At 36.8% G+C, this 12513-nt stretch overlaps 1 non-coding gene across 1 annotated transcript; it reads left to right on the forward strand.

Annotated features, from left to right (window-relative positions):
- The first annotated feature begins 2605 nt into the window (after positions 1-2605).
- Positions 2606-2724, forward strand: LOC149132809 (5S ribosomal RNA). The gene has a single exon (XR_016244131.1). It is a non-coding gene; the product is annotated as a 5S ribosomal RNA (ribosomal RNA).
- The last annotated feature ends 9789 nt before the right edge of the window (positions 2725-12513 follow it).

A 12513-nucleotide genomic window follows, 5' to 3' on the forward strand; every position in this document is an offset into this window, starting at 1 on the left:
GTTTAGAATTGTAAAAAAAGAAATGATTACTTTTGGAAATCCTAGAACACTCACATTCCGCAACACAATCTCTATGAATAGATAAATAAATAAATAAATAAATAAGTAAATCGCAATTGGATTATTCATGAATGGAAAATATGTTATATTTGGAATGTTAAAAGAATTAGTACCAGCACACTGTGAAAAAACGATTGAAAATTGAATATCAAAAGAAAAGTTAATTTGATAGCCACACCAGTAGTCAAGATGGCCACAGACGTTGGGCTCAAACACACAATTGAATTTATATATATATATATATATATATATATATATATATATATATATATATATATATATATATATATATATGTATTATGTATGTATGTATGTATGTATATATATGTATGTAATTGTGTGTTTGTGTTTGTCCCCCACCATCGCTTGACAACCGATGCTGGTGTGTTTACGTCCCCGTAAACTAGCGGTTCGGCAAAAGTGAACGCTAGAATAAGTACTAAGCTTTCAAACAATGTCCTGGGGTCGATTTGTTCGATTAAAAGCGGTGCTCCAGCATGGCCGCGGTCAAATGATTGAAACAAATAAAAGAATAAAAGAAAAGTACGTATGTATGTATAAACATGCACACATATACATATATGCATGGGTTTACTGGATGGACGGACGGACGGACGGATGGATGGATCTATAGGCATTAATATTTATTGGTTCTCATTTGCTCATAAACTCTCATTCATCGCTGACTTTAGTTTAAAAAAAAACACTTCTGGGCAGTTTACTACTCTTTGTTTTCATACATGTGCGCGGGTGCCTGTCCGAGTGTGTAAGTATATAAGCATACACAATACATACACATGTACATACATACATGCATACATACATACATGCGTGTGTGTTTGTGTGTGTGTGTGTGTGTGTGTGCGCGTGTGTAGTTATGTATATTTCGTTTGTACGTTATCAACTACATTTTCGAATGTATTCGTCTCGTAATTTAAAGTGTTATGTTGTGATTTGAGAAAAATTCGGCAAGTCGAGTTCTCGTGCATAGACTTTCCTTCCTGGACCGAAGTAACGGATCTATTTCAAAACGGGGGCACCAGTTTTCATTTATGTTTTATGTAGTGTTTTTGGTACCGAAAGACTTTCAAACTTCGTATACTTATCTATTGTGTGTTATAGAACAGAAAAAAATTTTTGTATTCGAATTTATTTCATGTAAAAAATTGTCTTATTTCGATAATTTCTACTAATCACTGACGTCTAATCAGTTGAAAACAGTTAGCGCTGTAACGGTGTATATCGTATTAATCCCCTAACCCTAACCCTAACCCTAACTAGACTGTTAACCCTAACCCTAACCCTAACCCTAACCCTAAAACTAACCCTAACTCTAGAATCCGAACTCTAAAATTGTTACACACATAGATACGCACAGCGTAATTTATTATATAAACAATATATGCGTATAAATTACGATTAAACCGGATGAAATATGTCACAGGGAATAACATTTTTATGACCGCCCAGCAGTAACTCTATTCAGCTGAATAGATGTCAGTGATTGGTTGAAATTACAGAAATACGACAACTTTAACATGGAATAACTTGCGATGTACGTTTTTTTGTTAAGAAGACTAAGAGTAAAAGATGTTTTATATGACACATTCTACCAGTGTCCCAAGTTTCAAAGTGTTTCGTTAGTGTTTCGTTAAGAAAATACTGGCGCCCCCCTTTTGAAATAGATCCGAAGTAACTTTGCTGTTGGTGCTGCTGTTGCTGCTGTTGCTGCTGTTGCTGCTGTTGCTACTCCTTCTGGTTGTTTGTTGTTTGTTGATGCTGCTGCTGGTTGTTTGTTTGTTGTTTGTTGTTGGATATACTAAACCAGTTTTAGTCAAACAACACAAAGATGAAAGTCATTCTAATTTTGCCAAACTAGTTCCTTGTGTATCAGAAACAACAGTTATCAATACAGGCTTTATTCAAGACGTGTTTGATTTGTGAGAGCTTTGAGTGCTATTTCCTGCAGACTGGGCGACCATGTCAGCTTCCTGCTAAACAAATCTGTCAATGACACCAATCCCCCACCTCTCTCTCTCTCTCTTTCTCTCTCTCTGACTCTCTGTCTCTCTCTCTGTCTCTCTCTCTCTCTCTCTCTCACATACACAACACACACAGACACATGGAGACACACACACACACACACACACACACACACACACTCACACACACACACTTTCATCTCACATTCTCTTTCCTTTACTCTCTGACTTCCACTTTCGTATTTTCAACGTGGTTGAAGTGCATCGACCTTTTGGCTAAGGTCAAAGTGTAATACATACATACATAAATAGAAACAAAAATACCCTGTTGTTAATGTGGAAATTCCAATAAAGGAGCCTTGGAGCTAGGTTAGAAACCGACGCTTTCTCTATTGGCAAAAAATCTTGAAATAAACTGAATAATGACGTGTGTGTGTGTCTTTGTGTGTGTGTGTGTGCGTGTGTGTGTGTGTGTGTGTGTGTGTGTGTGTGTGTGTGTGTGTGTGTGTGTGTGTGTGTGTGTGTGTGTGTGTGTGTGTGTGTGTGTGTGTGTACGTTTTTATGCTTACGGCCATATCACGCTGAGAGTACCGATTCTCGTCCGATCACCGAAGTTAAGCAACGTCGAGCCTAGTGAGTACTTAGATGGGTGACCGCTTGGGAACCCTAGGTGCTGTAAGCATCGTACACATAGGCGTAGGAGTGGCTGTGTGGTAAGTAGCTTGCTTACCAACCACATGGTTCCGGGTTCAGTCCCACTGCGTGGCATCTTGGGCAAGTGTCTTCTACTATAGCTTCGGGCCGACCAAAGCCTTGTGAGTGGATTTGGTAGACGGAAACTGAAAGAAGCCCGTCGTATATATGTATATATACGTATGTGTGTGTGTATATGTTTGTGTGTCTGTGTTTGTCCCCCCAACATCGCTTAACAACCGATGCTGGCGTGTTTACGTCCCCGTTACTTAGCGGTTCGGCAAAAGAGACCGATAGAATAAGTACTAGGCTTCCAAAGAATAAGTCCTGGGGTCGATTTGCGCGACTAAAGGCGGTGCTCCAGCATGGCCACAGTCAAATGACTGAAACAAGTAAAAGAGTAAAAGAGTAAAGAGTATATATATATATATATATATATATATATATATATATATATATATATATATATATATAGATAGATAGATAGATAGATAGATAGATAGATAGATAGATAGATAGATAGATAGATTTAAGTCACAATATATATCAGGTCATCCCATAAGTTCTGTCCGAATTTTGAATAAAGAAAACAAGTGATCAAATGTTATATTTAATTGAAATTTATTCATCAATGTACTTTCCCTGATTATCTATGACTTCCTTCCATCTATTTACAAGCTTTTTAATCCCATCAATGTAAAACTCTTTTGGTTTCAAAGCGAAGAACTCTGAAATGTCAGTTTCGACCTCGTCCTGGCTTGCAAAACTTATAAATGACAGAGAATATATATATATATATATATATATATATATATATATATATATATATATATATATATATATATATATATATTGATGACGTCATAAGATCTTTTTAGCACTCGAGTGCTGAGGGCAGTGCAGCCAACCTAAAAGGAATTTTGACGAAAGTGCGGATAAATTTTGACTTACCCTCCTATGTCTAAATGAAATATATATTTTCATTCGTATTATACAATTACTGATAAGTTTTAATTTCCTCTTTAAGAAAGTCAAAGCCTATACCAGCTCAGCCATGAAAATATGAAGCTGAAAACGTAAGATAAAAGGAAGAAGAGAGAGGAGGAGAGGGAGGGAGGGAGGGAGGGAGGGAGGGAGAGAGGAATTGTTCATAGGTAATTTTTTAAATCAGAACATGACACGTGGCTAAATTTCTCACAATTTACTATTACATTATATTCAACCATTTTAAGATATATAATAAGGAAAAATACGTGTGTGGAAGAGGTTTGAATGTGTGTGTGTGTGTGTGTGTGTTGCGTGAGATATTCAGACCCTTTGCAAGCTTCTCTGTAACATAAGCTTTCACAAATAATGAGTAACATGGAATAGTTTAGATGACATGTTGATATTATCAATAGAACATAAAAGTTGCAAAAGTACAAAAGAAAAAGAACAGCTGATAAATAAAATTGAGCAGGAAGACTTGCTAAGAGAGCAAAACAATTCTAAAGACAGCATAAATTATACGACAGATTATAAAAGGACGTCGTGAACATTTATAACATCGCGTAAGTATAATGTAACATATGCTTTACTACTCTAAGCACAAGGCCCGAAATTTGGTAGGGGAGGAAGCCAGTCGATTAGATCGACCCCAGTACGCAGCTGGTACTTGATTTATCGGCTCCGAAAGGATGAAAGGCAAAGTCGACCTCGGCGGAATTTGAACTCAGAACGTTAAAACAGACGAAATACCGCTAGAAAAATGTCTGATTATTTTTGCCCAATCAGAAAACAGGATTTGGAAGCTGGCATTTAGTGCGTGATAACAACATTACGACGACAAAATATTCAACGATAAAAATAAAGTCATGTGAAATGTTGGAAGAGACATGTAATGCGAAAAATTACCAAAAACAAAAAGAAAAGAAACTGGAACTGAACACTAAATTAGGAAAAGACAAACTGAACGTTAAACAGCAAAAAAGAACTGTAGTTCAGTTCATGTAACGATCGAACTGCTGGAGAAGGCAGCCAAATCTCCTCCCAAAGAACACCCGGATCTTTTTTAAAACGGGGGTCACATTTTTCATTAATGTTTTACGTATTGTTTTTGGTACCGAAAGACTTTCAAACTTCGTATACTTATCTATTTTGTGTTATAGAACAGAAAAATACCTTTGTATTCGAATTTATTTCATGTAAAAAATTGTCTTATTTCGATAATTTCAACCAATCACTGATAAGTATTCAGTTCTTTACATTTACTCCTTTGGCTGATTAAGCCATAGCTTCGTTTTATTTGCTTTTTTCATTTTCTTCTTTTTTTCTTCGTTTTATTTGCTTTTTTCTTTTTAAATTTGCTGTTTTACCCTAACCCTAACCCTAACCCTATCACCGATAGAATTGTTTCAGAATCGTTTGTTCATGTAGTCGGCACTTAATGTATATCGGCTGAATGGACGTCAGTGATTGGTTGAAATTACAGAAATACGACAACTTTAACATGGAATAACTTAGGGATTTCTTTTTTTTTTAAGAAGACTAAGAGAAAAAGATGTTTTATATGACACATTCTACCAGTGTTCCAAGTTTCAAAGTGTTTCGTTAATGAAAAATGTGGCCCCCGTTTTAAAAAAGATCCGAACACCCTAACGTCAATGAATGACGAAGGACATATTAGATTATAGTAAAACTAGATTACTCTAAGACTGTGGGGCCTTCAGCATTAGAATACTCTTTTTGATCATAGGTCTGCCTGATCAGCCGCATCCTCTTCGGTTTTCTATTTCTTAATGATATACGAAAGGTTACACGGGTTGGCAACAGACGGGTAAACAGGTTACATACACAACAGCTTGACTTGTTACTATGGAAACAGGCACCAATATGTCGATGGTTTTTCGATTGGCTACAATTACCCCAAATTTGCAACTTTTAAAAGCTATTAACTTTATAGTTATTAATCTAAGGCAAACAGAAACTTCATTTCCATAATTAGCACACAATACTACATCAATACGCCAAAGTTGAAATCAATTGGAGCAAAACTGAAGGAATTGAAAAGTGAAATCCAAACAGACTAGATCCTGAAATTCTTACATGTATACATGAATCAGCATTTAAAACCAGATGCCCAGCGACTTTATATGAAATGTTAATTAGTAGATTAATATACATAACAACATATATAATCTAATTAGAAAACAGTGTTATCTAATTACAAAAGGACTGGAAATATGTTTCAAAGGAGCAAGAAGAAACACTGCTGTATGTAGAATATAACCATGAAACGAGCATGAAATTCTACTCCGTTTCCAAGGCGACAAAAGATTTCAAAGGTTAAGAAGTACCACAGTATATGACCACTGAAGTTCCGTAGGAATAAATTAAATAGCAATGTAATATGTTCATAGAATTGGGGTCGAGCTGGCAGAGACGTTAGCACGCCGGGCGAAATGTTGAGCGGTATTTCATCTACCGCTACGTTCTGAGTTCAAGTTCCGCCGAGGTCGACTTAGCCTTTCATCCTTTCGGGGGTCGATTAAATAAGTACCAATTACGCACTGGTGTCGATGTAATCGACTTAATCCCTTTTCTTGTCCCCTCTGTGTTTAGCCCCTTGTAGGCAATAAAGAAATAAGAATTGGGGTCCAGCCTATGGATCTAACTTACATTTTATGTTAAAACAATAAAGCATTAAATCAGTGGTTCTCAACCGGTGCCCACATGGGTCCATGTAATATTTTGGGGGATCCACGCAACAAAATAATAAGTGGGGATCCACAATTGTATTTTAAGGACCCCTGAAAATTTTTTACTTCAGATGTATGCAATTCCTTGAGTAAGCATCTTCAACTTCAGAGCTTACCAAAGCCTTCCGAGTGAATTTAGTACACGGAAACGATGTTGAAGCCCGGAATACAAATGTGTGTAGGTGGGTGTGTGGGCGTGTGGGCGTGTGTGTACGCGTACGTCTTTATATCCGTGTTTGTACTCCGCTACTGCTTCACAACCGGTTTTGGTTTGTTCACGTCTCCGTAACATAGCGGTCAGTCAAAGAAAACCGATAGAATATGTTCTGAAAGCTGATATGTTCTACTAAGCCCTTCAGGGCGGTGCCCAATCATAGCCATAGACCAATGACTGAAAGAAGTAAAAGATCAAAAATGGAATATTATTTCCAAATATATTTTATGATTTTTTTTTTTTATAGAATTCTTAAAAATCTAGTTTCCGACAGTTTTCCTTACAATCTACCAACAATCTTAATAAAATATGGATTCCACTGATCTGACTTCTAGCTTAGAATGCATAAGAATGCTATTATTGACGGTAACGGCCTAATACCCTGTGGGTTAATGAGACGATTTTAACCATAAAATATAGAAAGAATAATAAACGACAGACATGTCTCATAAAAACCAAAAAACGTATTAAATAATTTTTCCGAGTATATTTTATGTTCTTGGACGGACAAAATGCCTAGCGTCTCTTTACGTTCGAATTTCAAATTCCGCCGATGCCTACTTTACCTTTCATGCTTGGTGAAGTATAAATCCCGCCTGCTTAACTTCTGGTTCAGAGGTTGATAAAATAAGTAGCAGTTGAATACTGGGACCAATGTAGTCGACTTAACCCCTCTCCCATGGCCTTCTACCAAAATTTGAAGCCAATATTAATAAAAGACGGTGAGCTTACAGAATCGTTAGCGGTATTTCGCCCGTCTTAACGTCCTGAGTTTAAATGCCGACGAATTCGACTTTGCCTTTTATTCTTACGGGGTCGATAAAATAAGTACCAGCTGAGTGTTGGGTACGATGTAATCGACTAGTCCTTCCCCACAAAATGTCAAGCTTTGTGCCTATAGTAGAAAGGATATTTTATACTCTTGGTCGGACGGAATGCTTAGCATCTCTTTACATTCTGATTTCAAATTCCGCCGACGTCTACTTTGTCTTTTATTCTGTCAGGGTCGATAAAATAAGTACCAGTTGAGTACTGAGGTCGATATAATCGATTATCACCCTCCTCTAAAATTTCAGGCCGCATACCTGTAGTAGAAATGTTTTGTTTTTTTTTTTGTCTCTTTTTTTTTATGGAATCTTTAAAAATCCGGTACCCAACTGCTTCTCTTAATTTTACCAAAAATCTTGGCAAATTATGGACTCCGTGGTATGATTGATGACGATGATCTTATGATCCTATCGGTTAATGCGACTTATATGCTCACATTAAGACAGAAAGAATAATAGACGGGAGAGACATATCATCAAAAAGATTCTAAATAATTTTTCCTCGAGTAGGAAAAAGGTGAAGGCGTGGCTGTGTGGCAAGATGTTTGCTTCCCAAATACATGGTTCCGGGTTCAGCCCCACTGCGTGACGCCTTAGGCAAGTATTTTCTACTATAGCCTCAATGTCATTTTTGCGATGTGTGGTCTGGCGTTGAATTGCAATAAAATAGGAGTGGGTCTCTTTACTAATCTAGGCTGTGATTGATGAGCCAGGTTTAATGAAATCACAAAGGATCACACCTGTCAACCAAACACACATCATCAGCTTCTTTTGTTGAATTTTGCTTTTTGGACTGTGGCTCGTCTTTGTCCAACCATTCTGCTGAATGTTTACGGTTGTTGTATCGGATCCATTTCTCATCACATGTTACAATTTGATTAAAGAATGATTCATTTTTGTGATGAGAAAGTAGCATAATGAAGGCTTCCAAACGTTGTTGTTTCTGATTTTCATTGAATTCATGTGGAACCTACTTATCCAACTTTTTCACTTTACCGATTTGAACTATGTGAGTCAGTATTGTTTGCTTGTCAACACCAAACAACAACGATCATTCATGAGCACATTGAAATGGTTATGACTCGACGGTGGCTTTCAGTTCGTCATTATCCACCTTTGTTTATAGTCGACCGCGTTGCTCATTTCTGAGGTGAAAGTTACCAGAACGACTTTTTGCAAACCAATTTGATACTTTCTGTTGTGTAATAACATTAGAATGAAATACTCCATTAATATTCCGATCTGTCTGTGATGCTCTATTTCCAAAAAAGAACTCATATTTCAAAACTGTACGAATTTCCGACTTATCCATCTCTAAACAAAAATAGCAAAAATAAAAACGGTTTATAAATACTTTATAAAGTGCAAAATGAGTTAGAATAAAGAAATAGATGTGTCGGCTTCTAACAAAAAATAAAGACTGTCAAAATATAATAATGGCGCAAAATGAGCAGCTGTCAAAGTTTCCCATATACCTTACTATAAATTTCATACTTGACCTAATATATACATGTGTGTCTGTATCTGTTTAAACCTCCACCTGACAACTGGTGTTGGTGTGGTTACGTCCCCGTAACTTAGTGGTTCGGCAAGGCAAAAGAGACCAGGATTTTTAAAAAATAAGTATTGGAATCAATTCATTCGACTTAAAAATTCCTCGAGGCAGTGCTCCAGCATGGCTGCAGTCTAATGACTGAAACAAGGGAAAATATAAAAGAGTAAATTTTATGTTTTTCATAAAATCCTTAAAATCTGGATTCCAACAGTTCCTCTTAAATCTAACCAGAATCTTCATGAAGGATGAACTCCGCTTGCCTCACTTCTAATTCAAAGTACACGAGGATGATATGATGGTGACAGCTTAATGATTCTAAGGATTAACAAATAAATATGTTTTAACATAAAACAGAAAGAGAAAAGATGAGAGAATATCATAGAAAGATATTAAATACATTTTTCCTAGTATATGTTTTAATGGTTTCTTTAACAATTTGGTTACCAACTGCTTCTCTTAAACCCTTCGATTAGAACCGATATATTAACCTCATTAAATTAAAGAATGGTGACTTCAAACTGTTTTATTTCTCTCTGTCTAAACAAGATGTTACGGCAGTTTATTCCACTCATAATAAAACGTTGTGCTTTATAAATTATTATTTATTATTATTATGAGGCGGCAAAAGGTGGCGAGCTGGCAGAATCGATAGCACACCGGGTAAAATGCTTACCGGCCGTCTTTATGTTCTGAGTTCAAATCCTGCCGAAGTCGACTTTGCTTCTCATCCTTGTTAGATCGATAAAATAAGTACCATTTGAACTTTTAAAAGTCCATGTCCAGTGTGGAACACTAAAACCTACTTTGCACGAGGGAAGAGATGTGGTACTGTAAAGGTGATATTTTCCACAGAGGAAGAAGCAAGAAAGCACCAGAAATGGACATCTGTTGGTTGGTGACGGCTGTCCTCCTGGACAAACAGACATCGTACAAGTGTGGAAACTGCATAAACAAAACTAGTCAGGGAAAAGTTTAGAGTTGTAGGTGCAAATGAATAACGAAAGTCTAGAAACAATTCCGGACATCATAAATTTACCACATGGCACCAACCTCCACGTGGCCGGTTTGGGTAGAAAGCTGAGGTGTCACCTATGTTGGGACCAAAATGGACACACGGTACTCGTGCCCGAGAACATGTGTGCGGCATTTTAACATCATTTCGGCCAACTGTTTGAGACGAATGGTACGAGGTGACGAGCGGGGTGATCAATCTCACCCCGAAATGGGCCAAGAGAAAGCAATCCCTAAAAGGTCGGGCAGGGGTGGCCAATGCCTACATCGCCTCCATCATATATTATAGCCTGGCCGTTGTGCCTTGTCCCAGTTTGCGTGTGAGCATACTGGAGCGCATACACTTGTTTTCTGTAGAAACAACAAATGGATGTATTAGTATAACGCTCGGGAATAGAGAAAGTCTTTAACGTTTCGAGCCTACGCTCTTCAACTGAAAGGAACACAGAAAGAAACAAGGAGAGAAACAAACAAGAACGCAATACGTCCAAACAGTTAGGTAATACAAAAAAGGGAGAACAAAACATCCAGACAGACGATACAAAGAAAACCAGGACGGGTCATTCGGAGTTTTCTATCCTCAGTCGAGTTCCAGATTATCTTTGCAATTTCGGCTCGTTATACTCGAGATTGCTGTATATCTATGAGTGTCAATGTGTGTGTTTATGTGAGTCTGTGTGTGTGTGTGTGTGTGTGTGTGTGTGTGTGTGTGTGTGTGTGTGTCTGTCTGTGTGTGTGTGTGTGTGTGTGTGTGTGCGTATTAAAAAATTGTAGGTGTAGACGAACTTTAATTCAATTCAAATCCAAGTTGGTACAGAACCAATATACATTCTACAAATTGTTTCGGAATCTAATTAATTCCAAAGACAAAGGCGAACAGATTTTCATGAAATACAAATTAGATTCCTCATCAGGAATTACACACTGGTATGAATGATTACGAACAACAAAAATATACAAAGACCTTTCATAGCTCAGACGTGAACAAATAAATGAAAGAAAACAAGAATGCCAGATATTCAAAACTAGAAGAATATATATATATATATATATATATATATATATATATATATATATATATATATATATATTTCTAGTTTTGAATATATATACACACACACACACACACACACACACACACACACACACACACACACACACATACATGTATATTATATATATCTGTATATATATATATATATATATATATGACCTTATGTTTTTTCGTGTTTTTTCTTGCTTGTTCATGTTTGGATTGAATAGATAGATAGATAGATAGATAGATAGATACATACATACATACATACATACATACAGACAGACAGACAGACAGACAGACAGACAGACAGACAGGCAGGCAGGCAGGCAGGCAGACACACACACACACACACACACATAATGAAGATGTTGGTCGAGTGTAAATGAAATGAATATTGACAAGCGTCTTTGACCTATTGAAAGGCTTTGAGTGAAGCAGAGCAATTCCTGGCGATACTATCAGCCTAAGTGCGGCATTTAGATTTAAAATAGATAACAGACATCAGTGCCTCCATGATTAATTCTTCTTTAATGATGTTAGGGACACAATTCAGTCTCGTATTGACTCATTTCATCCATTTCTCACCATTTCTCACCAACTGTTTCCTTCAGAGTAATTTAAAAGTCCCAGTTGAATGAATAACCATTTATAAAAAGTGCTTATGGAAGGATAGTGACGTTAGATCTGTTTTATCGCTGTCTAAAACAAGATGTTATGGTACTTTATTCAGTCATAATTTATGCATGCTATTATACATTTGGATCAAATACGTAAACGTGCGTGTGTGTGTGTGTATGTATTCTATTATTCTTTTATTCTCTTACTTGTTTCAGTCATCTGACTCCTATATATATATTTCAAAATGTAACCACGTGTGAATCGTTGGCGATTTTCTTCCTCCGTCTTCCCTTTTTTTTTTTGGACTTTCCTCTATTTCTGAAGAAGAGCTTTTGCTCGAAATGTTAAATCCTCTTTCTTTCCTTTCCTGAACGTCTGATAATACATTATTTGTACCACGTCCGCGTTGTTGTTTTTTCATGTTTGTTCTTCTTTGGATTCACTATATAGATAGATAGATAGATAGATAGATAGATAGATAGATAGATAGATAGATAGATAGATAGATAGATTCTTTTATTCTTGTTTCAGTCATTTGACTGCAGCAATACTGGAGCACCGCCTTTAGTCGAGCAAATCGACCCCAGGACGTATTCTTTGTAAGCCTAATACTTATTCTATAGTTCTCTTTTGCCGAACCGCTAAGTTATGGGGATGTAAGCACACCACCATCGGTTGTCAAGCGATGCTGGGGGAGGGGGACAAATACAGACACACAAACATATATATACGACGGGCTGCTTTCAGTTTCCGCCTACCAAATCCACTCACAAGGCT

The sequence above is a fragment of the Octopus bimaculoides genome, chromosome 13 (genome assembly GCF_046866305.1).
Source record: "Octopus bimaculoides isolate indiv1 chromosome 13, ASM4686630v1, whole genome shotgun sequence".
Taxonomy (NCBI): domain Eukaryota; kingdom Metazoa; phylum Mollusca; class Cephalopoda; order Octopoda; family Octopodidae; genus Octopus; species Octopus bimaculoides.